Here is a 22769-nt window from a genome sequence, read left to right as displayed (position 1 = left end):
TGACATTTTTGATGTTTCGATTTAGAGTTATAAATGTGAATTTCACTAGAAAGGGCCTAGTAGTAAACATTGAAAGTATGATGGGGAAATGTGGGATGACTAGTTTATAATGCATGCAAAAATAAGGGATTTGCATGTCAAATTTCCCCCCCCTAACATGAAGTGGCCGGCCATGACAAGGAATCATGGGCTAAACATGTCATGAAACATGTTTTGTTGGTGCACTAGGGAGAAACAATAAACAAATGAGTATGGGTAATAAAGAAAGAAAAAAAATGTGTGTGTGTGAGTGAAACCCCCCTTGCCGTGCATTGTGGAAGAGAAAAGAAAAATTTTGTTCATCCATTTTCTCTTCTTTGGCCGAAAATACTAAGGAAAAAGGAGGATTTTTGCTTCATGCTTGGTTTAGAAGAGAACTAGAAGGAGATTTGGCTATACTTGCATCAAGATTAAGGTATGTTTGAGGTTGTGTCATGAGATTCATGCTTGTTTTGGTTGCTAACTTGATGTGCATGTTAGCCATGGTTCAAATCCTTGTTATGCCATGGAAATGGTATTTGGCCAAGGTGGATTTTGTGTTAATGCCATTGCATGTTAAATATGAAGCTTGTTAATGGTGTATGTGATGGGGATTGATGGCTCTTGGACTTTCTTTTTAGTATTTTTGAGTGAGACATTAAGTTCTTTGCTTAATCATGACCAAAATGATGGTGTTGTGATGTATTCGGTCATGGTATATCCACAAGTATGATTCATGCATGTTGCATGGTAGGTAAGATTTGAGCTTTGAATATGTGTTTGCACATGATGAATTGGTATGACATATATACTATTTCAAGGTATATATTTGCTTGGGATGATGTTTTCGGTTATGTAGTACATGAGAGATGTGTATTGAGCTACAATATGTAATGCGTTAGTTAGTAAAATGCATGCTGTTTTGTGTGGTATTAAGTGCATAATCGGCCTCAACATGGGCATGCATATTCGCCACATGAGGGAAATTGGTGTGCATGCATTCGGTTAGAGGCAAGCATATTGATGCCTATTCTTGGCTTAGAAAATTGGCTAAGAGGAATACTAACTAAGGTGTTGAGTTCGATTCATGATTTTGTACATATGCGACTTTGATGCCTAATGAGTAGATATTTATATATTGGCTAGGCATCTTGAATTCCTCTTCCGATGCTCAAATGATAAAACCAATTTATTTGTTAAATTTAGCCCAAGAAGCTAGAGGTGGAGAATCAAGCAAAGGCAAAGGAAAGATAATCGAGTAGTCGATTGGAAATCGTTTCATCCAATATAAGGTAAGTCATAAAGCATACATTTGGCATTGATTTAAATGATCATAATATATATATGCAATTGTGTTTAATGAATTGATGTGTAAGTGGAAATGTATGTGTATGGAATGATGCCATTGTTGAATGTATAAAGGTAGTAAAATGCATAACGTATTGGTCTTGGCACTAAGTGTGCGGGTATAAATGGACACGGTGACAAGATTGGCACTAAGTGTCTTGGATTTAAAATTTGTACAGCACTAAGTGTGCGAATTTGATTATATAGCACTATGTGTGCGAGCTGATTATATAGCACTAAGTGTGCGGACTTATTATATGCTTTTGCATCACTATTGGCACTGAGTGTGCGATATTATCGAGTTGATCACGGACAGCGGATCGGGTGAGTACCTCGAGCTCATGATGAATAGAAAATACGTCCATGCTTGGGGTTGAATTGGTAAGCCTTAAATCTATGTGATGATTGAAATTGTATGGTTGTGCTGGAAAATGAGTTAATGTGTGAAAAATACTTCGATTATCTTGTTGTGTAGATTATGAAATGTGGATGTATGACTTGGTACGAGATTGGACCGAAAGGTCCGAGGTATTATGGTATAGATTCGATATGGATGAGTACCTAGCCTCGTTTGCTGTACATGTTGTAGTGACTTTATTAGTGGATTGATAAATGCTTATGACTTACTGAGTTGTAAACTCACTCAGTGTTTTCTTGTCACCCATTTTAGGTCACTTTGGGACTCGTGATCTTGTTGTGTGCTCGGAACCGTCGTTGAAGTCATCACACCGGCTGAAATCTTGTGGTATTGTTTTTTGTTGTTGAAGAACATTTGGCATGTATAGGCTATTATATTTTGTCGAATTGTGGGTTGTAAACTTTAAGCCATGTGAAAATGGCCTATGTGGTCGTCGAGTGGGATGCTAGAACCTATAGCCACGAGTCTTAGAAACTCAAATTTTGTTAAGGTGGCCATAATTTGTGTCATGTATGATGGATGATTAAGGCCAAGGAAAAATTCATGAAATTGGCATAGTCTACTGCAGTAACTGTTGCGGACAGCAGCAGTGAGATGAGATTGAAAAATCACTAAAAATAGTATAAGTAGAATTAAATAGTGAGTAAATTATGGAACTGATCCTTGATGAATCTATTTTATATGGACGAAACGAAACGACCATATGAGCAGTATACTGGGAGATATTAAAGTTCTCGTGAGACAGGGCCAGAACGATTTCTGGGTCCCCTGTCGTGACTTTGAAAATTTACCATAAATTATCCAGAAAGAATTAGGAGTCATGCCTTATATGTACAGATTCCATTTTGAGTCTAGTTTCATTAGAAACAAACGGCACTAGTATTAAAGCCCTGTACAGAAAGATATTCAAGTTGTAACGCGCGGAGGTCAGAGCAGTCGATCCCTGTAACATGGGTGACTTTAACTAATAAACTGTACCAATTGGCCCAACCAAAATTCTAAAAATAAATCCATGGATGGATATATGAGTCTAAATTCAGGAAAATTTACGAAACCAGTTTCCGAGTTTTGGAACTCGAGATATGATTTTAAGGCGACGGTGACGCAGTTTTCCAGCCTGTCCAGAAATGCCAAATTGGTCGGTACTTTAAGAGGATTTGTCTCGTTAACCCTCGTGTCCGACACCGGCGTCGGTCACGAGTTAGGGTGTTACAATTTTATTGGTATCAGAGCTATGGTTTAGTCGGTTCTAGGACTACCATAGCGTGTGAGTCTAGCTATACATGCCAAATTGATAGTGCTTAATAATGTGATGACTTGACGGTTGAAATTTTTGTTTTGATTAGCGATGGAACCCGGTAGAGAGACCCTTGGCGGATGACGTTGAAAGTGTAGCGGCTGCTCTGCGCAAGGGACACCGCTGTTGAGCCTCAGTCATCCGCGAATAATCAAAATGAAGGGCGAAACAAGCCTTCTTCACTATGATGAATGAGTGGGTCATAATATGCCCGAACCAACCCGGCTGTCCAACCATTCCCGAATTTAAATACTCCACCCCAAGACTCGCAATGCCTCCGATTCTTGATCCCGTGAGGCTGAGTAAACCACCGTGGACTTGATTAGGAAGCGTGGGGCCGAGGAGTTCAAGGCCATAGTTCTTGATGATGCCGAAAAGGCCGAGTTCGCTCGATAACACCATTAGAGTGTTAGATGATCGTCGTGCACACCCGACGAATGTCTTAAGTGTGCTATATCCTTGTTAAGAGACTCGACTTACTATTGGTGGAGGACTTTAATTTCCATAGTCCCAAATGAACGAGTTACTTGGGATTTCTTCCAATCCAATTTCGAAAGAAATACATTAGTCAACGGTTCATCGATCGAAGCGTAAGGAATTCTTGGAACTCAAGCAAGGCCGGATGATCAGATCGAATCTGAACATGAGTTCGTAAGACTTAGTCGGTATGCTCGGGAGTGTGTGGCTGATGAGGTTGCGATGTGCAAAAGATTTGAAGAAGGATTGAATGAAGAGTTAAAGTTACTAGTGGGAATTTTGGAGATAAAGGAGTTCGTGACACTAGTCGAACGAGCACGCAAGGCGGAAGAACTTGGGAGGAGAAGAAGAAGGCTGAATTTGAAGCAAGAGATTACCGTAAAAGATCGATTGAGTAAAGCTCCGTTCTCGGCTGTAAAGAGGTTCGGGGAGGACACCGATGAAGTCGAGGACGATTGCGGGAATTTCCATTAGAGCCCGACCATTGACGGACTCCGAGCTACTTGAGTAGCTAGTGTGGGCAATAATCGTCAAGAGAGACCTGAATGCCCCCAATGTGGAAGACGACACCTAGGTGAATGTTGGGGTAAGTCTCATTAATAGGGCCTGTTATGGATGCGGTTCAAGGACCACTTCATTAGAGATTGCACGGAGCTAGATGAGAGGAATAAGACGCAAGGTGCAAGACCTAGTGGAACGACGGTGGAGGTAGGCCCCGAGAATCTCGGAGGTAGGGGTGGTAATCGAGAGGAGCCTCTAATACGGCCGTCCGATCCGAGACCGTGCTCTGCTAGAGCATATGCCATCCAGCACGAGAGGAGGCATCCTCCCCGACGTTATCACTGGTACTTTTACTCTCTTTGATACTATTGTGATTGCATTGATTGACCCGGCTCTACTCACTCATATGTATGTGAAACCTTAGCATCCAAGAAGACTCTACCGTTGAGTCTCTTGAGTTCGTAATTCAGTGTCAAACCCTTTGGGTCAATACGTGCTTGTTGATAAAGTGTGCAAGAGATGCCCCTAATAATTCGAGAATCTGCTTTTCCTACCGATCGATGCTTCTACCATTTCATGAATTCGATGTTATTCTTGGTATGGATTGGTGACCGTACATGATGCAAGGTGGTGGACGCAAAAGGAAAACCATTAATTTGAGGAGTGCAAATAATGAGGTAGTCCGAGTCGAGTCTCTTGATTTAAAGGAGTGCCGCAATAATATCTTCTATGACCGTCGAAGATATGTGAAAAGGGGTGTGAAACATACCTTGCGTATGTGTTTGGGAGTAAAGAGACGGAAAGGAAACTCGAATCGGTACCAGTGGTTTGTGAGTATTCAGATGTTTTTCCGAGGAGTTACCGGATTGCCACCGGTTCGAGAAGTGGAATTCGCATCGGTTGTACCGGTACTACGCCGATTTCAATAGCCCCGTATCGTATGGCATTAACGGAATTAAAGGAATTGAAGGTTCAATTGCAAGAATTGACGGATAGAGGTTTCGCTCGACCGAGTTTTTCTCCATGGGCGCTTTTGTATTGTTTGTGAAGAAGAAGGACGGAACCATGAGGTTGTGCATCGACTATCGTCAACTCAATAAAGTGACGATAAAGAATAAATATCCATTGCCACGAATTGACGATTTGTTTGATCAATTAAAGGGAGCCTCGGTGTTTTCAAAGATAGATTTGAGGTCGGGGTACTATCAGTTGAGGGTCCGAGAATCGGACATACCCAAAACCGCTTTTAGAACGAGGTATGGTCACTACGAATTCTTGGTGATGCCGTTTGGGCTCACTAATGCCCCTGCGGTGTTTATGGATTTAATGAATAGAATTTTCAGGCCATACTTGGATCGGTTCGTAGTTGTATTTATCGATGACATTTTGGTCTATTCGAGAGATGAAACCGAACATGCTGAACACCTGAGGCTAGTGTTGCAAATCTTACGAGATAAGCAGTTATACGCAAAGTTCAGTAAATGTGAATTTTGGTTGAAAGAGGTTAGCTTTTTGGGGCACGTGGTGTCCGCATCGGGTGTCAGGGTGGACCCGAACAAAATTTCGGCCATAGTCGATTGGAAACCACCAAGGAATGTTACCGAAGTTAGGAGCTTTTTGGGGCTTGCCGGTTATTACCGACGATTTGTAAAAGGTTTCTCGACGATAGCCACGCCAAATGACGGCTACTCCAAAAGGATGTTAAGTTCGAATGGACGGAGAAATGTCGAAAAGTTTCGATCAACTGAAAGCTTATTTGGTGAAGCCCCAATTCTAGTGCAACCCGAATCGGGCAAAGAGTTTGTCATTTATAGTGACGCATCCCTACTTGGGTTGGGTTGCGTATTGATGCAAGAAGGGCGAGTTGTGGCCTATGCGTCGAGACAGTTAAAGCCACATGAGAAAAATTATCCGACCCATGATCTCGAATTGGTCGCCATCGTATTCGCCTTAAAGATATGGCGACATTACTTATTTGGTGAGAAGTGCCATGTGTATTCGGATCACAAAAGTCTCAAATATTTGATGACTCAAAGAGACTTAAATCTGCGACAAAGACGATGGCTCGAGTTGTTAAAAGATTATGAACTCGTTATTGATTATCACCGGGAAAGGCCAATGTGGTTGCGGATGCCTTAAGTCGAAATCTTTGTTTGCTTTTCTGAGCGATGAATGTACACTTGTCTATTCTACCCGACAATGTGTTAGTAGCGAATTGAAGGCCAAACCATTGTTGGCTCATCAAATTCGGGAAGCTCGAAAGTTGATGAGGAGTTGCTTGCAAAGCGGGCTGAGTGTGTTCTGAGCAAGGAATCAGAGTTTCAAATTGATGATGACGATTGTTTAAGGTTTAGAAGTCGTCTGTGTGTTCCAAAGAATTCGGAACTTATTTCGATGATTCTAAATGAAGCCCATTGTAGTCGAATGTCAATCCACCCGGGTAGTACTAAAATGTACAATGACCTGAAACGCCAATTTTGGTGGCCCGGTATGAAACGAGACATTTCTGAATTTGTTTCAAGGTGTCTGATATGTCAACAAGTGAAAGCGGAACATCAAGTGCCATCGGGATTACTTCAGCCGATCATGATACCCGAATGGAAATGGGATCGAGTCACAATGGACTTTGTATCCGGACTGCCATTGTCAGTGAGTAAGAAGGATGCGATTTGGGTCGTTGTCGATAGACTAACTAAGTCGGCTCACTTTATCCCCGTACGTACGGATTTTTCAATGGACAAATTAGCGGAATTGTACGTTTCTCAGATTGTGAGATTACACGGGGTGCCTATTTCTATCGTGTCGGATAGAGACCCAAGATTCACGTCGCGATTTTGGAAGAAATTGCAAGATGCTTTGGGTACCAAGCTGCATTTTAGCACCGCTTTTCATCCCCAAACCGATGGTCAATCCGAACGGATAATTCAAATACTCGAGGATATGTTGAGATGTTGCATCCTTGAGTTTAGTGGTTCATGGGAACGGTATTTACCTTTGATTGAATTCGCCTACAACAATAGCTTTCAATCAAGCATTAAGATGGCGCCTTACGAGGCTTTATACGATCGTAAATGCCGTACCCCATTATTCGGGTGAACTTAGTGAAGGTAAATTCTTGAGGTTGATTTGGTTAAGGATGCCGAGCAAAAGTTCGAGTAATTCGTGAAAGTTTGAAAGTCGCCGGATCGCCAAAAGTCGTATGCGGATTTGAAAAGAAAAGATATTGAATATCAGGTTGGAGACAAGGTCTTTCTCAAAGTTTCACCTTGGAAGAAGGTGCTTAGATTTGGTCGTAAGGGCAAATTGAGTCCGAGGTTTATCGGGCCATATGAAGTATCCGAACGAGTTGGGCCAGTCGCATATCGATTAATTTTGCCCCCTGAGCTCGAAAGGATTCACAACGTTTTTCATGTCTCGATGCTTGACGATATAGGTCGATCCATCGCACGTAATTGCTCCATCCGAGATTGAGATTCACCTAATTTGAGCTATGAAGAGGAACCGGTTCGCATTATGATGCGTGAAGTAAAAGAGTTACATAATAAGAAAATCCCGTTGGTGAAGGTGTTGTGGCATAAACACGGAATTGAAGAAGCCACTTGGGAACTTGAGGACTCTATGAAAGAGCGATACCCGAGCCTATTTACGGTAAGATTTTCGGGACGAAAATTTCTTAAGTGGGGAGAGTTGTGACATCCCAAAATTGACCCTAGTCGGGATGTGGTTTCGGGACCACAAAAGCGAGGCATAAAAAATAATTTATAATTTATTTTGATGCCTATGATATGTGTTAATTCATGTGTGACATTTTGATGTTTCGATTTAGAGTTATAAATGTGAATTTCACTAGAAAGGGCCTAGTAGTAAACATTGAAAGTATGATGGGGAAATGTGGGATGACTAGTTTATAATGCATGCAAAAATAAGGATTTGCATGTCAAATTTCCCCTAACATGAAGTGGCCGGCCATGACAAGGAATCATGGGCTAAACATGTCATGAAACATGTTTTGTTGGTGCACTAGGGAGAAACAATAAACAAATGAGTATGGGTAATAAAGAAAGAAAAAAAAATGTGTGTGTGTGAGTGAAACCCCCCCTTGCCGTGCATTGTGGAAGAGAAAAGAAAAATTTTGTTCATCCATTTTCTCTTCTTTGGCCGAAAATACTAAGGAAAAAGGGAGGATTTTTGCTTCATGCTTGGTTTAGAAGAGAACTAGAAGGAGATTTGGCTATACTTGCATCAAGATTAAGGTATGTTTGAGGTTGTGTCATGAGATTCATGCTTGTTTTGGTTGCTAACTTGATGTGCATGTTAGCCATGGTTCAAATCCTTGTTATGCCATGGAAATGGTATTTGGCCAAGGTGGATTTTGTGTTAATGCCATTGCATGTTAAATATGAAGCTTGTTAATGGTGTATGTGATGGGGATTGATGGCTCTTGGACTTTCTTTTTAGTATTTTTGAGTGAGACATTAAGTTCTTTGCTTAATCATGACCAAAATGATGGTGTTGTGATGTATTCGGTCATGGTATATCCACAAGTATGATTCATGCATGTTGCATGGTAGGTAAGATTTGAGCTTTGAATATGTGTTTGCACATGATGAATTGGTATGACATATATACTATTTCAAGGTATATATTTGCTTGGGATGATGTTTTCGGTTATGTAGTACATGAGAGATGTGTATTGAGCTACAATATGTAATCGTTAGTTAGTAAAATGCATGCTGTTTTTGTGTGGTATTAAGTGCATAATCGGCCTCAACATGGGCATGCATATTCGCCACATGAGGGAAATTGGTGTGCATGCATTCGGTTAGAGGCAAGCATATTGATGCCTATTCTTGGCTTAGAAAATTGGCTAAGAGGAATACTAACTAAGGTGTTGAGTTCGATTCATGATTTTGTACATATGCGACTTTGATGCCTAATGAGTAGATATTTATATATTGGCTAGGCATCTTGAATTCCTCTTCCGATGCTCAAATGATAAAACCAATTTATTTGTTAAATTTAGCCCAAGAAGCTAGAGGTGGAGAATCAAGCAAAGGCAAAGGAAAGATAATCGAGTAGTCGATTGGAAATCGTTTCATCCAATATAAGGTAAGTCATAAAGCATACATTTGGCATTGATTTAAATGATCATAATATATATATGCAATTGTGTTTAATGAATTGATGTGTAAGTGGAAATGTATGTGTATGGAATGATGCCATTGTTGAATGTATAAAGGTAGTAAAATGCATAACGTATTGGTCTTGGCACTAAGTGTGCGGGTATAAATGGACACGGTGACAAGATTGGCACTAAGTGCGGATTTAAAATTTGTACAGCACTAAGTGTGCGGATTTGATTATATAGCACTATGTGTGCGAGCTGATTATATAGCACTAAGTGTGCGGACTTATTATATGCTTTTGCATCACTATTGGCACTGAGTGTGCGATATTATCGAGTTGATCACGGACAGCGGATCGGGTGAGTACCTCGAGCTCATGATGAATAGAAAATACGTCCATGCTTGGGGTTGAATTGGTAAGCCTTAAATCTATGTGATGATTGAAATTGTATGGTTGTGCTGGAAAATGAGTTAATGTGTGAAAAATACTTGATTATCTTGTTGTGTAGATTATGAAATGTGGATGTATGACTTGATGCGAGATTGGACCGAAAGGTCCGAGGTATTATGGTATAGATTCGATATGGATGAGTACCTAGCCTCGTTTTTGTACATGTTGTAGTGACTTTATTAGTGGATTGATAAATGCTTATGACTTACTGAGTTGTAAACTCACTCAGTGTTTTCTTGTCACCCATTTTAGGTCACTGGGACTCGTACTGTTGTGTGCTCGGAACCGTCGTTGAAGTCATCACACCGGCTGAAATCTTGTGGTATTGTTTTTTTGTTGTTGAAGAACATTTGGCATGTATAGGCTATTATATTTTGTCGAATTGTGGGTTGTAAACTTTAAGCCATGTGAAAATGGCCTATGTGGTCGTCGAGTGGGATGCTAGAACCTATAGCCACGAGTCTTAGAAACTCAAATTTTGTTAAGGTGGCCATAATTTGTGTCATGTATGATGGATGATTAAGGCCAAGGAAAAATTCATGAAATTGGCATAGTCTACTGCAGTAACTGTTGCGGACAGCAGCAGTGAGATGAGATTGAAAAATCACTAAAAATAGTATAAGTAGAATTAAATAGTGAGTAAATTATGGAACTGATCCTTGATGAATCTATTTTTATATGGACGAAACGAAACGACCATATGAGCAGTATACTGGGAGATATTAAAGTTCTCGTGAGACAGGGCCAGAACGATTTCTGGGTCCCCTGTCGTGACTTTGAAAATTTACCATAAATTATCCAGAAAGAATTAGGAGTCATGCCTTATATGTACAGATTCCATTTTGAGTCTAGTTTCATTAGAAACAAACGGCACTAGTATTAAAGCCCTGTACAGAAAGATATTCAAGTTGTAACGCGCGGAGGTCAGAGCAGTCGATCCCTGTAACATGGGTGACTTTAACTAATAAACTGTACCAATTGGCCCAACCAAAATTCTAAAAATAAATCCATGGATGGATATATGAGTCTAAATTCAGGGAAAATTTACGAAACCAGTTTCCGAGTTTTGGAACTCGAGATATGATTTTTAAGGCGACGGTGACGCAGTTTTCCAGCCTGTCCAGAAATGCCAAATTGGTCGGTACTTTAAGAGGATTTGTCTCGTTAACCCCTCGTGTCCGACACCGGCGTCGGTCACGAGTTAGGGGTGTTACAATAGTACTTGTAGTTCCTTTGGGTTCGATAATACGGTCTTGCTGAACTATACTACTGTTCGATAGGTACACTTGCCTTAATCATGATAATAAGTTAGTCTCAAGAATGATTCATTTATAAATTTTTAAAACTTGTTACGAATATCACGCATCAAGATAAAATTTGCGTATTGATGAATCTAGAACTTATGCAGAAGTTTTTGTACGAGGCTAGGTAGTAACACGTTTTTTATCCAAGAGTAATAAAATGTGCAGTTATATAAAGTAGATATGCTAGTGATTGTGTATGTAACATGGTATTTTTGGATTCGTATTCAAATGACGATATGTCAACAGATAAAAGTTGAAAATCAAGTGTATTCAGGACTAATACCATCTGTGATAATACTAGTCTGCTGTGAGATAGCATTGCTATCGATTCCGTATTGAAATTATTATATCTCTAAAAAGGAAGATGTAAATTTAATTGCGGTTAATCATCTAACAAAGAAATATTCGTATGATCATTTTAATATGTACAAAGTTCTTAATTGACAGATCAACTACGTTGTGTGTTCCTGAAAGAGTAATTTAGAAATCTGACACTATGTTCTAAACTTCAAAGGTTATTGGAAAGAGATATATGAAGTTAAGTCGGTTTGTGATTCTGAGAAATTAGTGAAAGTGATTCATAAGAGTTAGAAGCGACACCTTCTGGTAAGATTTTCGTGGACGAAAATCCCTAAAGGGGGAGAGTTATAACAACCCGATTTTAGGCCTAATCGGAACAGTGGTTTCGGGACCACAAATTTGAGGTCATAAAATTTAGTTTAGTATTATTTTTAGGTCAACAACATGATAATATGATTTTGCAAAAATTTTGTTAAGAAATTTTATCGTTTGAATGCTCAATTTGTGAAAAAGGACTAAATCGCATAAAGTGCTAAAGTTGTGTTCTATTAGCTAAATGTGTTAAATAGCTATAGAACTTAAAATTTGAGGTTTGTATTGAGTAATTAGACCACTATATGTGTGAGTGGATGTACAGGAGTGTAATAAATGAAAAGTCAAGGTAGGTGGAGTTTGGTATTTTGATGACTTAAGATAGATTAAATAAAAGAAAATAAAATGGCCATCTTTTTCATTCCTTCATGCACTGAAAATTACAACAAGAATAGCCATTTGGGAGCTCGGAATTTTGACAAAGAGAAACCCTCTACATGTAAGTCATTTTGGTGTTAGGTTTTCTTGATTTTTATGTTTTTAGAACCCTTGAAGCTTAAACTAGCTAAATAGGGGACTAATCTGCAATATGATTGGAAATATAGAGTTTTTCTGTGAGAGTATATTTGCTATTTTTAAAGTTTAATGGAAGAAAATGAATCCTTGTTGTGTGTTGAATAACTTTAGTTAAGGGACTTTTGATGAAAATGTGAAATAGGGACTAATTTGTGAAATGTGAAATTTATCAGTTAAATGTGTGAAATTGTGAAATGTGTGAGCTGCTATAGGCATGAAAATGATTCGACTATAAATGGGTAGTAAAGAAATTGAACACAATTCATTTTATGAGCCTAGGGGCAAATTTGTAAATATGTCAAACTTTAGGGGCAAAAATGTAATTTTCCATAATATGATTTTTGGATCATATTGAATAATGTGACTAATAAATAGGCTAAATATGATATTATAGATCAAAGAAAATGAGATTTGGGCCTAGAACAGGGGAAAAACATGAAATTGACGGTTAGGTCCCTTTTTGCCATTTCAGTATCGAGGTAAGTTCATGCGTAAATAATGCAACCTTATGTTATGTATTTACTATTTCAATATTGCATGAATTGTATACATCTATTTTTATGAAATTGATTAATGACGATTTTGACAAAGTTTCGAGAATGAGAAATCTCGATTTAACGTCAAGGGTAGAATACAAATGTCATGATATTAGGACTACCAAGATCCTGATAAGACCATATCTGGGATATGGCACCGGTATGTGATTTCGTATAACACCATGTTAGGGACATAACATTGATATGATATTCAATGTAAGACCATATCCAGGACACTGGCGTTGATACTGTACTAAGAGTATAAGATCCCCGAGCATCCATAGTATTTCAATGTGTTCAACGAGTAAATAAAAGATGAGTATGAGAATGAAATTACTACGAGTAAGCAGGCATGTACATAAGCCTATAATCGTAAATTCATGATTATTGTGGAAATAATTGTTTATTACCCATTGTGGTTGATAGTGCACATACTTGTGATGTTGGATATATGATAAATATAAATGATGATTATGTGTTAGGCTGTTGGGCCGAATTGAGATATGATCTAATATGCTTATATGCTTGAATTGTATTTCAATAGGTATGTTAAGAACGAGAAAGTATGTGACTATATTATGAGTCGTACAGGTATGTTCATAGAACTCATGTGAAATGGATTTAGTATATGATGAATTCTTGGTGAGAATGTACATGAACAAGTATACTTGTGAAATATTGATAACCTTGTGACAAATGATCTACATTTATGATAAATGGATGCATGTTAAGATTTGATAATGATCATGTTATTGGCTTAGAAGCCTAATTGATTTGTGATATTTTACGGTTCATTTATTTAAATTGTGTTTCATTGGTTATGAAGAAAAGAAAAACGGGCATAATTTCCGAATGAAGTCATTATGAGAATATAGTAAGATACGAGCTTGACAAGTGAAAGGTGGTCGAACTATATGTTGAAATTATGATTACTCATAAATGATGTGCATGTGATTAGGAGGATGGAAATAACTTGTTAAATAATGTGTAAGTTATATTGGAGAGACTATGGTGGTTAGGTTAATGACAAAGCATGTAAATGGTATTTATAAGATAAAAGAGTAAGCATTATGAACGAGTAAGCGGTAATCATGAGAATTAATACAATTTGTATTAATAATGTTCTTATGGATTGGTAAATTAAATGGATGTTAATAATTGTTTATTATTTGCATATAAACTTTCTAAGCGCTAAAGCTTACTCCCCTTACTTTCACATCTCTTATAGGTTAACTTAACTAGTTCGGGTTGGAGATTGCCGGAGAGGCCATCATACTATCAAGCTATCACCATGAATTCAACTAGATTGAGTCTATGGCATGTATAGGGACTTTTTGTTTTGAGTAATTATGTTATTGTAAATGTGGCCAAATGAGTTGGCTTAGAATGGCTTGTGGTTCAATTTGTATGAGGCCATGAGATGTGGCTCATATTGATTGTTTGGTTGTAAACCTAATTGTTTATGCATGCATGTGTCTATGCAATTGTAATGTGGTTGATTTTTGTGTGTATGTAATGGAATGTGTTGTGGCTATGGATGTTTGATGATGGAATTGTGAATGAAATGCATGATTACAATTAAGATTTGAATATGTTAAATAGAAGTAATCTACCACACTTAGAGCATGCAAAATTATAAATTTGGCTTGACAAAGTATGAAGTCTTATGCATGTGTAAATAAAGATGAAATGATCATGATCATGTCTTGTTTATGTATGTTTAAGTGCTCAATTATGCGTTTCTAAATGCCAATGAAGTCATGTTTGTGTATGCACAATTAAGGATGGCAATTGGCTTGGAAAATAGCCTCAATAATTGTCCACACGGGTAGACACACAGGCATGTGTCTAGGCCGTGTCTGACACACGATTTACCTAATGGGCGTGTGGTTAGGCTGTGTGCCCCCTGCTCCCTAATTAATGCAAAATAGAATGCCCAGTAGTAAACATATGGGTAGAGACACGGTCGTGTGAGGGACACGGCCTCAGACATGGGCGTGTGCCTTGGTCGTGTGAAGTCTGCACATGATTATTGGAATTTAATTCGCCACACGGCCTAAGCACATTGGCGTATGACTTGGCCGTGTGACCTTATTTTGTTGATGACGTCATAAACAAAGAGTTACACGGACTAAGGACATAGACGTGTCCTAAGCTACATGGGGATGTGTCACCACATGGCTTACTCACACGGGCGTGTGACTCCCCAACACATGAAAAATTTCTAAGTGTGGTTAAAGATCCAAAAGTTTTCAGTTTAGCCCCGAACCACCCTCGATGTATGTTTTGGGCCTCGTGGGCCCATATAATGGATGATATGCATGTCAGTGAAAAGTTTATAATTTGGACAGAAAATGTTTTGATTTTGTAAGATTTTCTGAGTTTATGTCCAGTAACGCCTTGTACCCTATTTTGGCATCGAATACGGGTAAGGGGTGTTACATGAAGATCCAAGATTGCAGTTGAGACTTTTTCTTAAAGTCTGTGACTCATTCAGGCAGCAGGGTGTCCCTGAATATGCCCTTAGATTAAAATTATTCCATTATTCATTGCGAGATCATGCCAAATCATGGTTGAATGCATTACCATTAGGTACGATGGAATCTTGGAATAAAACGTGTCAGAGATTTCTACTTAGGTACAATCCTCCCAACATGAATGCCAAGCTTAGAAATCACAATACATCTTTTAGGCAATCAGAAGATGAAACATTATATGAAGCATGGGAACATTTCAAGGAGCTAATTAAAAAATGTTCGGTGTATGGTTTTTAGCATTGGACACAGATGGAACTGTTCTACAATGGGTTAAATGCTCATACGTGAATGGTGCTGGATGCATCTACTAATAGGATGTTGCTTGAAAAATCTTACAATGAATCATACAAAATTCTAGAAACAATAGCAAACAATGACTATTAGCACCCCACTATAAGAGTTGGTACTGGTAGAAGAGTTGCTAGAGCAATGGAACATGACACAATTACATCTTTAATATCTAAGTTATCATCTTTAACAAATATGATTAAAACTTTAAAAATAGCCTCTACAGTGTATGAGATGAATGTTGTAGAACTAGCATGCATATACTATGGAGAAGATCATGTTTTTAATGAATGCCCAACCAATCCAGCCTTTACGTATTACATGGGAAATTTTAATCATAGTAACAACAATCCCTATTCCAACATATACAATCCAGGGTGGAAACAACACCCAAATTTCAGTTGGAGTAATCAAGGAATGAGAAATGCAAGCAATGTTAATAGATAGAATGTGGCTGGTGTACCACCTGGATACAGCCAACCAACTTCACGGCAAAATGTGCATCAAAGTTCATTATCTTCAACATTAACTATGGAAGCTCTATTAAAGGAGTATGTGGCTAAGAATGATGTGATTATTCACAGCCAGTCAGCTTTCTTAAGAGCTTTGGAGAATCAAGTGGGACAAATTGCCACTACATTAAGTTCCAAACAACAAGGGCATTGCCTAGTGACACAAAAAGGTCTCGATCTCAAGGAAAGGAAGAATGTAAGGCCATAACACTCCGAAGTGGAACTTAGCTCCCAAGAGTTGTGAATGATACCTTTATTGAAGAGGAAAGTTTAGAAGTTCCTGAAACCACAACTTTTGAATTAATAGTGGAACAAAGTACAAAAGATAAGAGTAAACAGAAGTATATAGAAGCAAATTCATCTTGTAAAGCCAATACAAATGTCATGGAAAAACAACCTCAACAAATGGAAGGAAGGCCACCGCCACCTTTTCCCCAACTCTTCCAAAAGTCAAAGCAAGATATGCAATTTAAGAAATTTCTAGAGGTCTTAATGCAATTACACGTCAATATTCCTTTGATAGGAGCATTAGAACAAATGCTTAACTATGTGATATTAATGAAAGATATCCTATCCAATAAGAGAAAGTTAGGGGAGTTTAAAACTGTTTCACTTATTGAAGGGTGCATAATAATGCTGAAGAACAAACTACCACTGAAATTAAAAGATCCAGGGAGTTTTCACTATACCTTGCTCAATTGGAAACCATTATGTAGGCAAAGCATTATGCGATTTAGGTGCAAGTATCTATCCAATGCTTATGTCTAATGCCTATGTCTGTTTTCAGTAAACTCGGGATAGGAGAGGCAAGACGAACAACAGTCACACTACAACTAGCTAATAGATGATACATCCATGCAGAAGGTAAAATTGAAGATGTACTGGTAAGAGTTGACAAGTTCATTTTTCTAGCAGGTTTTATTATTCTAGAATGTGAAGCAGATAAAGAGGTACCCATAATACCTGAACAACTTTTCTTAGCAACTAGTAGAACATTGATTTATGTACAGAAATGTGAATTAACCATGAGAATTAATGATCAAAAGTTGACATTTAACATGTTTGATTCTTTAAAGTATGCAGACCTGGATGAAAAATGGCATGCTGTTGAATTTGTTGACATTGTTCAGGAAGAATTTTAGGACATATGCACAACAATTCTGATGTAGACTTTAATGAATTAAATGAAACAAAATTGACTGAAAAATTTAGATAACTAATGGAAATTCAACAATCTGGAAATGGATTCATGAGGAGCTTTAAACCATTAGACTTATCAGATTAATCTTTCAATCCTCATTGATCGTCAATAGAAGATCCACCTATGTTGGATTTGAAGCCATTACCAATGCATTTGAAGTACGCCTATTTGGGAGATAACAATACACTACCTGTAGCTATCTCTGCCAGGCTTACAACAGACTAGGAGATACAATTATTGGAAGTCTTAAAAAAATCCAAGAAAGCTTTACGATGGTCAATTATGAATATCAAAGGAATTAACCCAGCAATTTGCATGCATAAAATAATACTTGAAGGTTTCCATGGTAAATCTATTGAATAGAAAATGAGACTAAATCCTGACATGAAGGAAGTAGCTAAAAATGAGATTATCAAATGGTTGGATGCTGGAATTATATACCCAATTTCTAATAGCTCTGGGTGAGCCCTGTTCAGTTTGTAACAAGAAAGGAGGGGTCACTGTAGTCAACAATGATAACAATGAACTCATTCCTACACATACTATCATAGGTTGGAGAGTTTGTTTGGATTATTGAAACCTCAACAAAGAAACAAAGAGGGACCATTTCCTTCTGCCTTTTATAGTTAGATGTTGGACAGACTAGCAGGGAAAGCCTTCTACTATTTTTTAAATGGCTACTCAGGGTACAACCAAATTGCCATATCCCCTACTGATCAAGAAATGATTACATTCACCTATCCTTATGGAACATTTGCTTTTAAAAGAATGCCATTTGGGTTATGTAACGCCCCTACAACATTCCAATGTTGCATGATGGCAATATTTTTTGACATGGTGGAGAAGTTCCTTAAAGTATTCATGGATGATTTCTCGGTGTTTGGCGACACTTTTAAAGACTGTTTGAAAATTTTGTAGTTAGTACTTTGCTGATGTCAAGAAACAAATCTTGTGCTAAATTGAGAAAAATGTCACTTTATGGTTTGTGAAGGCATTGTTTTGGGCGACAAGGTTTCATAGTAAGGAATTGTAGTTAACAAAGCAAAAATAGAAGTCATTAAAAAATTGCCATCACCCACTTAAGTGAAAGGAATTAGAAGCTTCCTTGGTCATGTTGGATATTACCGTCACTTTATCAAGGAATTTTCTAGGATATCCAAAACCTCTATGTCAATTGATGGAACAAAAAAGGCCATTTCATTTTGAAGAGTTATGATCAAAATCGTTCTAAGAGTTGAAGGAGAGATTAATTACAGCACCTTTAGTCACTGCACCAGACTAGACTATACCTTTTAAGTTGATGTGTGATGCAAGTGACTTTGTTATGGGAGCAGTTCTGGGGTAAAGAAAAGCCAAGATGTTTCATGCTATATATTATACCAGTCACACGTTGATAAATTCACAGCTCAATTATACCAGTACGGAGAAAGAATTATTAGCGGTGGTATTTGCCTTTGAAAAATTCAGAGCTTATTTAGTGGGCACCAAAGTTACAATTTATACAGACCATTTTACCATTAAATACTTGGTGACAAGAAAAGAGGCCAAGCCCAGACTCATTAGATAGATATTGTTGCTGCAGAAATTTGATTTGGAGATCAAAGATAGGAAAGGCACTGAAAATCAAGTGGCTAATCACTTGTCACGATTGGAAGCAGGGACTAATTCTGGTGATAGTCAGATTATTGTTGGCTATGGCATTTCCATGCTATGCTGATATTGTTAACTTTCTAGTATGTGGGTTGCTGCCACCTGAACTCAATCATCAAGGACAAAGGAAATTCCTTCACGATGTCAAGCAATATTACTGGGATGAGCCATTTCTATTCAAGCAGTTTGCAAATCAAGTAATTCAAAGATGTATTCTAGATGATGAAATTCAAAGTATCCTGTATCACTATCATTCTGCACCTTATGGCGGACATTTTGGAAGCATGCGAACTACTGCAAAGGTTCTCCAATTTGGTTTTTGTAACACCCCTAACCCAAAACCATCATCAAAACAGGGTTACGGAGCATTACTAGAACTTACAGATGAAACAAATAGATATTCTACACCATACAGTATTCATGTCTGAAATCAATCAAAAAGTTCCTTACATGAAACCTCGAGGTCCAAAACATGCATTAGAAATGAGTCGGGACTAAACTGGGTACTAAGAAAATTTTTTGAAAAATTTAAAAATTTTTCCTAGATGCAAGGGTCACACACCCGTGTGGTCAAGCCGTGTGGCTCACACGGCTAGGGATACGCCCGTGTCTCAGACCGTGTAACTCTCTGACTTGGGTCGCATGGCCAATCCACACGCCCGTGTGCTAGGCCGTGTGATCAATTCTGAGCATTCTGTTTTGACATTTTAAAGATGCAGGGAGCACATGGCCAAATCACACACCTATGTGCTAGGCCATATGTCACACAAGGCTAAGACACACGCCTATGTCTCTGGCCGTGTAGACAAAAATAGGCTATATTCCAAGCCACATTTCTTACCCAATTGGTCTTCCTCTTACACCAATACTTAAACATATTTACAAGCCATTTTAAAATAATTAATTCAAGTCAAAACAAAGTCTCATGTATGACATATCATCACATACAACTAATGTGCTCTTAAACACCTCAATGACACATTACCATCATGTAATTAAATATACAAACTTACTTAACTTATTGAAGTCACCTATATGCATATTTTATCAAATATGTTAGAATTAATTTTCAATATGCCAACATGATTTCTATCATCAATCATTTAAGCACACACTAAACATGTTATAGCCTCATTTATACATATCAAAACATGTTCATCTTAAGCCATTCCAATGGATAGTTATAACCCAAACATTTACATGCCAACATTGGCTAATTAACCTACACATGCCATTATAACCATAATTAATTTACCACATATACTAAGATGCACCGATGGATAGTGTGGGTGATCTCCACCGATGCTTTCAATCCAACGAGCTTCTGAATTACTATAGAACAAGGGAAAATAAAACAGAGTAAGCATGAAATGCTTAGTAAGTTCGTATAACATGGTAAATAACTTACCACATATTTATGTTCAAAATAAACATGTAAGGCACTATCAACCAATTTTATCACAAGCCTTAAACACATATCCTCATCATGTTAGCAAAGTAATCACATATAATAGTCTTTAATCATGGATGAACAAATTCATCAAGCATGATCCACATTCATGTAACAACCAATTCATGCATCATTATATCAGGTACTATTATTTCCATTACCTCATGTACATACAGGTAATAGTTCGTTTCTAAGTCATACTATCTCATATAAACATCAAGAATCATGTATGGGCTCAATAACAACCAAATTCCCATACACAAGTACTTTGCACATCATGAATTCAAATAATATATATAATTCACATGTAACAGCCCGATTTAGACCCTAATTGGAACGGTGGTTTCTGGACCACAGATCCGAGTCAGAAAAATATTTAAAAATTATTTTCTATGTTTATTTTGTGTGAATTTATATCTGTGAAATTTTTTTCAATTTAATTTTTTTCGTTTAGGTATTCGATTAAATAAAAGGACTTAATCCGTAAAATGAAAATTTAGTGGTTATTTCTAAAAGGCGCTAAATTGTTATTGGCTTTCTAAGTTGAAGCCTTAAAATTGTAATTATGCCATTATAAATATAGTTGGACGGTATTAGGTTTATATTATAAAGTTTCTATAAGAATTAATTAAGGTTATATATGTAATTAAACTTTATGTTATAATATGTTATAATATATATTTCATAAAACATAAAATAAAGTTACAATAAGTGTTATATTAGTGCTCTGGCTGAAACCAAATAAAAGAAAAAAGAAACAAGGGCTCAATTGCTTTCAAGCTCAATTAAGGTATGAATTTAGCTCAGTTTTTGATAATTTTTACGTTTTTGAGATCGTTGCTTAGTAATCTTCAAGACCATGCTTTAATTTTTGATTTTGATGAATATTTTAAGTTATGCCATTGATGAGAGCTTGTGATTTTTGTTGTTTGATGATGAAATATAAAAGATATGTTTTAGATTAACATGTTCTGTATTGGAGTTTTTGATAATTTTGAGTAATTAGGACTAAATTGCAAAAATAATAATTTGAGGGACTAAAATGTGAAATAAATGAAATATATGGATTGGTATAAGTATGAGTAAAATTTTTCCCAACATAGATATAGGGAAATTTTGCATATTTTGTGTTTTGTGCAATAGGGACTAAATTGTGAAAAATGTGAAATATTAGGGGTAACAGTGTAATTTTCCTATTTATGTGTTTTTGGATGAATTTGATTGAATATTTGATTTAATAAGTTTAATTTATATTAATTTAGATCAAGAAAAGAGAAAATCAAATTTAGATCGGGAGAAACTAAAGTTGTCGACTAGCCGATCTGTATCGGTTTTTCATCGTCTGAGGTAAGTTTATAAGCAAATAGACATATTTAATTTTATATAAATTCTAAATATATATGCTATAATGAAATACATGAATATATGTATGTTATAACCAATTATGAATAAGCTTGGCTACTATATTTCTGAATTCATTCAGACCGAGTTACGGAAAGCCCCGTATGAACCTTAGGAATAGTTAGGATACATATGTCATGACATAGGATTTCTAATATGTGTTCTCATGTAAGACGACGTCGAGATGTTGCCATCGATATGTGATTACGTGTAAGACCATGTCTGGGACATTGGCATCGTATTTGATTCGTGTAAGACCCTATTTGGGACTATGGCATCGATATGTGATTACATGTAAGACCACGTTTGGGACGTTGGCATTGTTCGATATACGTGGTTATCTGAGTGTCCTATCCAATTCCGAATGTTTTATCGGGCAACGATTAGTGTGATTGAATGTGTAAAACAAGCTAAATGGCCAGGTATGAACTAACTTGTTACTTATTTGAATTAAGGTAAGTAAGTAACTTGATTATTTGTTACAAATTGCATTTGATGCAAATGAAAGTGTAACGCCCCGCACCCGAGACCGTTGCCGGAGTCGAACACGAGGTGTTAACGAACTTAATTCATTTATTTACACAGTTCATTTTAAAATTTCCAGACAAGCTGGCTAACTGCGTCATTGTCACCTTAAAAATCATATCTCGAGTTCCAAAACTCGAAAACTGATTCCGTAAATTTTCAGTGAAACTAGACTCATATATCCATCTACAAATTTTTTTATAGAATTTTTGGTTGGGCCAATTAGTACAGTTTATTAGTTAAAGTCTCCCCTGTTTCAGAGTTTGACTACTCTGACCTTCATGCATTACGACTTAGATATCTCCCTGTACAAGACTTCAATACATATGCTGTTTGTTTCTAATGAAACTAGACTCAAAAATAAATCTGTACATATAAAGCATGACTTCTAATTATTTCTGTTTAATTTATGGTAAATTTCCAAAGTCATAACAGGGGATCCAGTAACTGTTCTGGCCCTGTTTCACAAAAACTTAAACATATCATAAAATACGGCTCATATGGTCTTTTTGCTTCTTCCATATGAAAATAGACTCATCAAG

The 22769-nt window shown here is 37.2% G+C and overlaps 1 non-coding gene across 1 annotated transcript; it reads right to left on the bottom strand.

Moving 5' to 3' along the window:
- Positions 1–15326: 15326 nt before the first annotated feature.
- LOC128283173 (small nucleolar RNA R71) lies at positions 15327–15433 on the bottom strand. The gene has a single exon (XR_008273515.1). It is a non-coding gene; the product is annotated as a small nucleolar RNA R71 (small nucleolar RNA).
- Between the last annotated feature and the right edge of the window lie 7336 nt (positions 15434–22769).

This window comes from Gossypium arboreum, chromosome 10, assembly GCF_025698485.1.
Source record: "Gossypium arboreum isolate Shixiya-1 chromosome 10, ASM2569848v2, whole genome shotgun sequence".
NCBI lineage: Eukaryota > Viridiplantae > Streptophyta > Magnoliopsida > Malvales > Malvaceae > Gossypium > Gossypium arboreum.
This window is presented reverse-complemented; position numbering and strand designations above follow the sequence as displayed.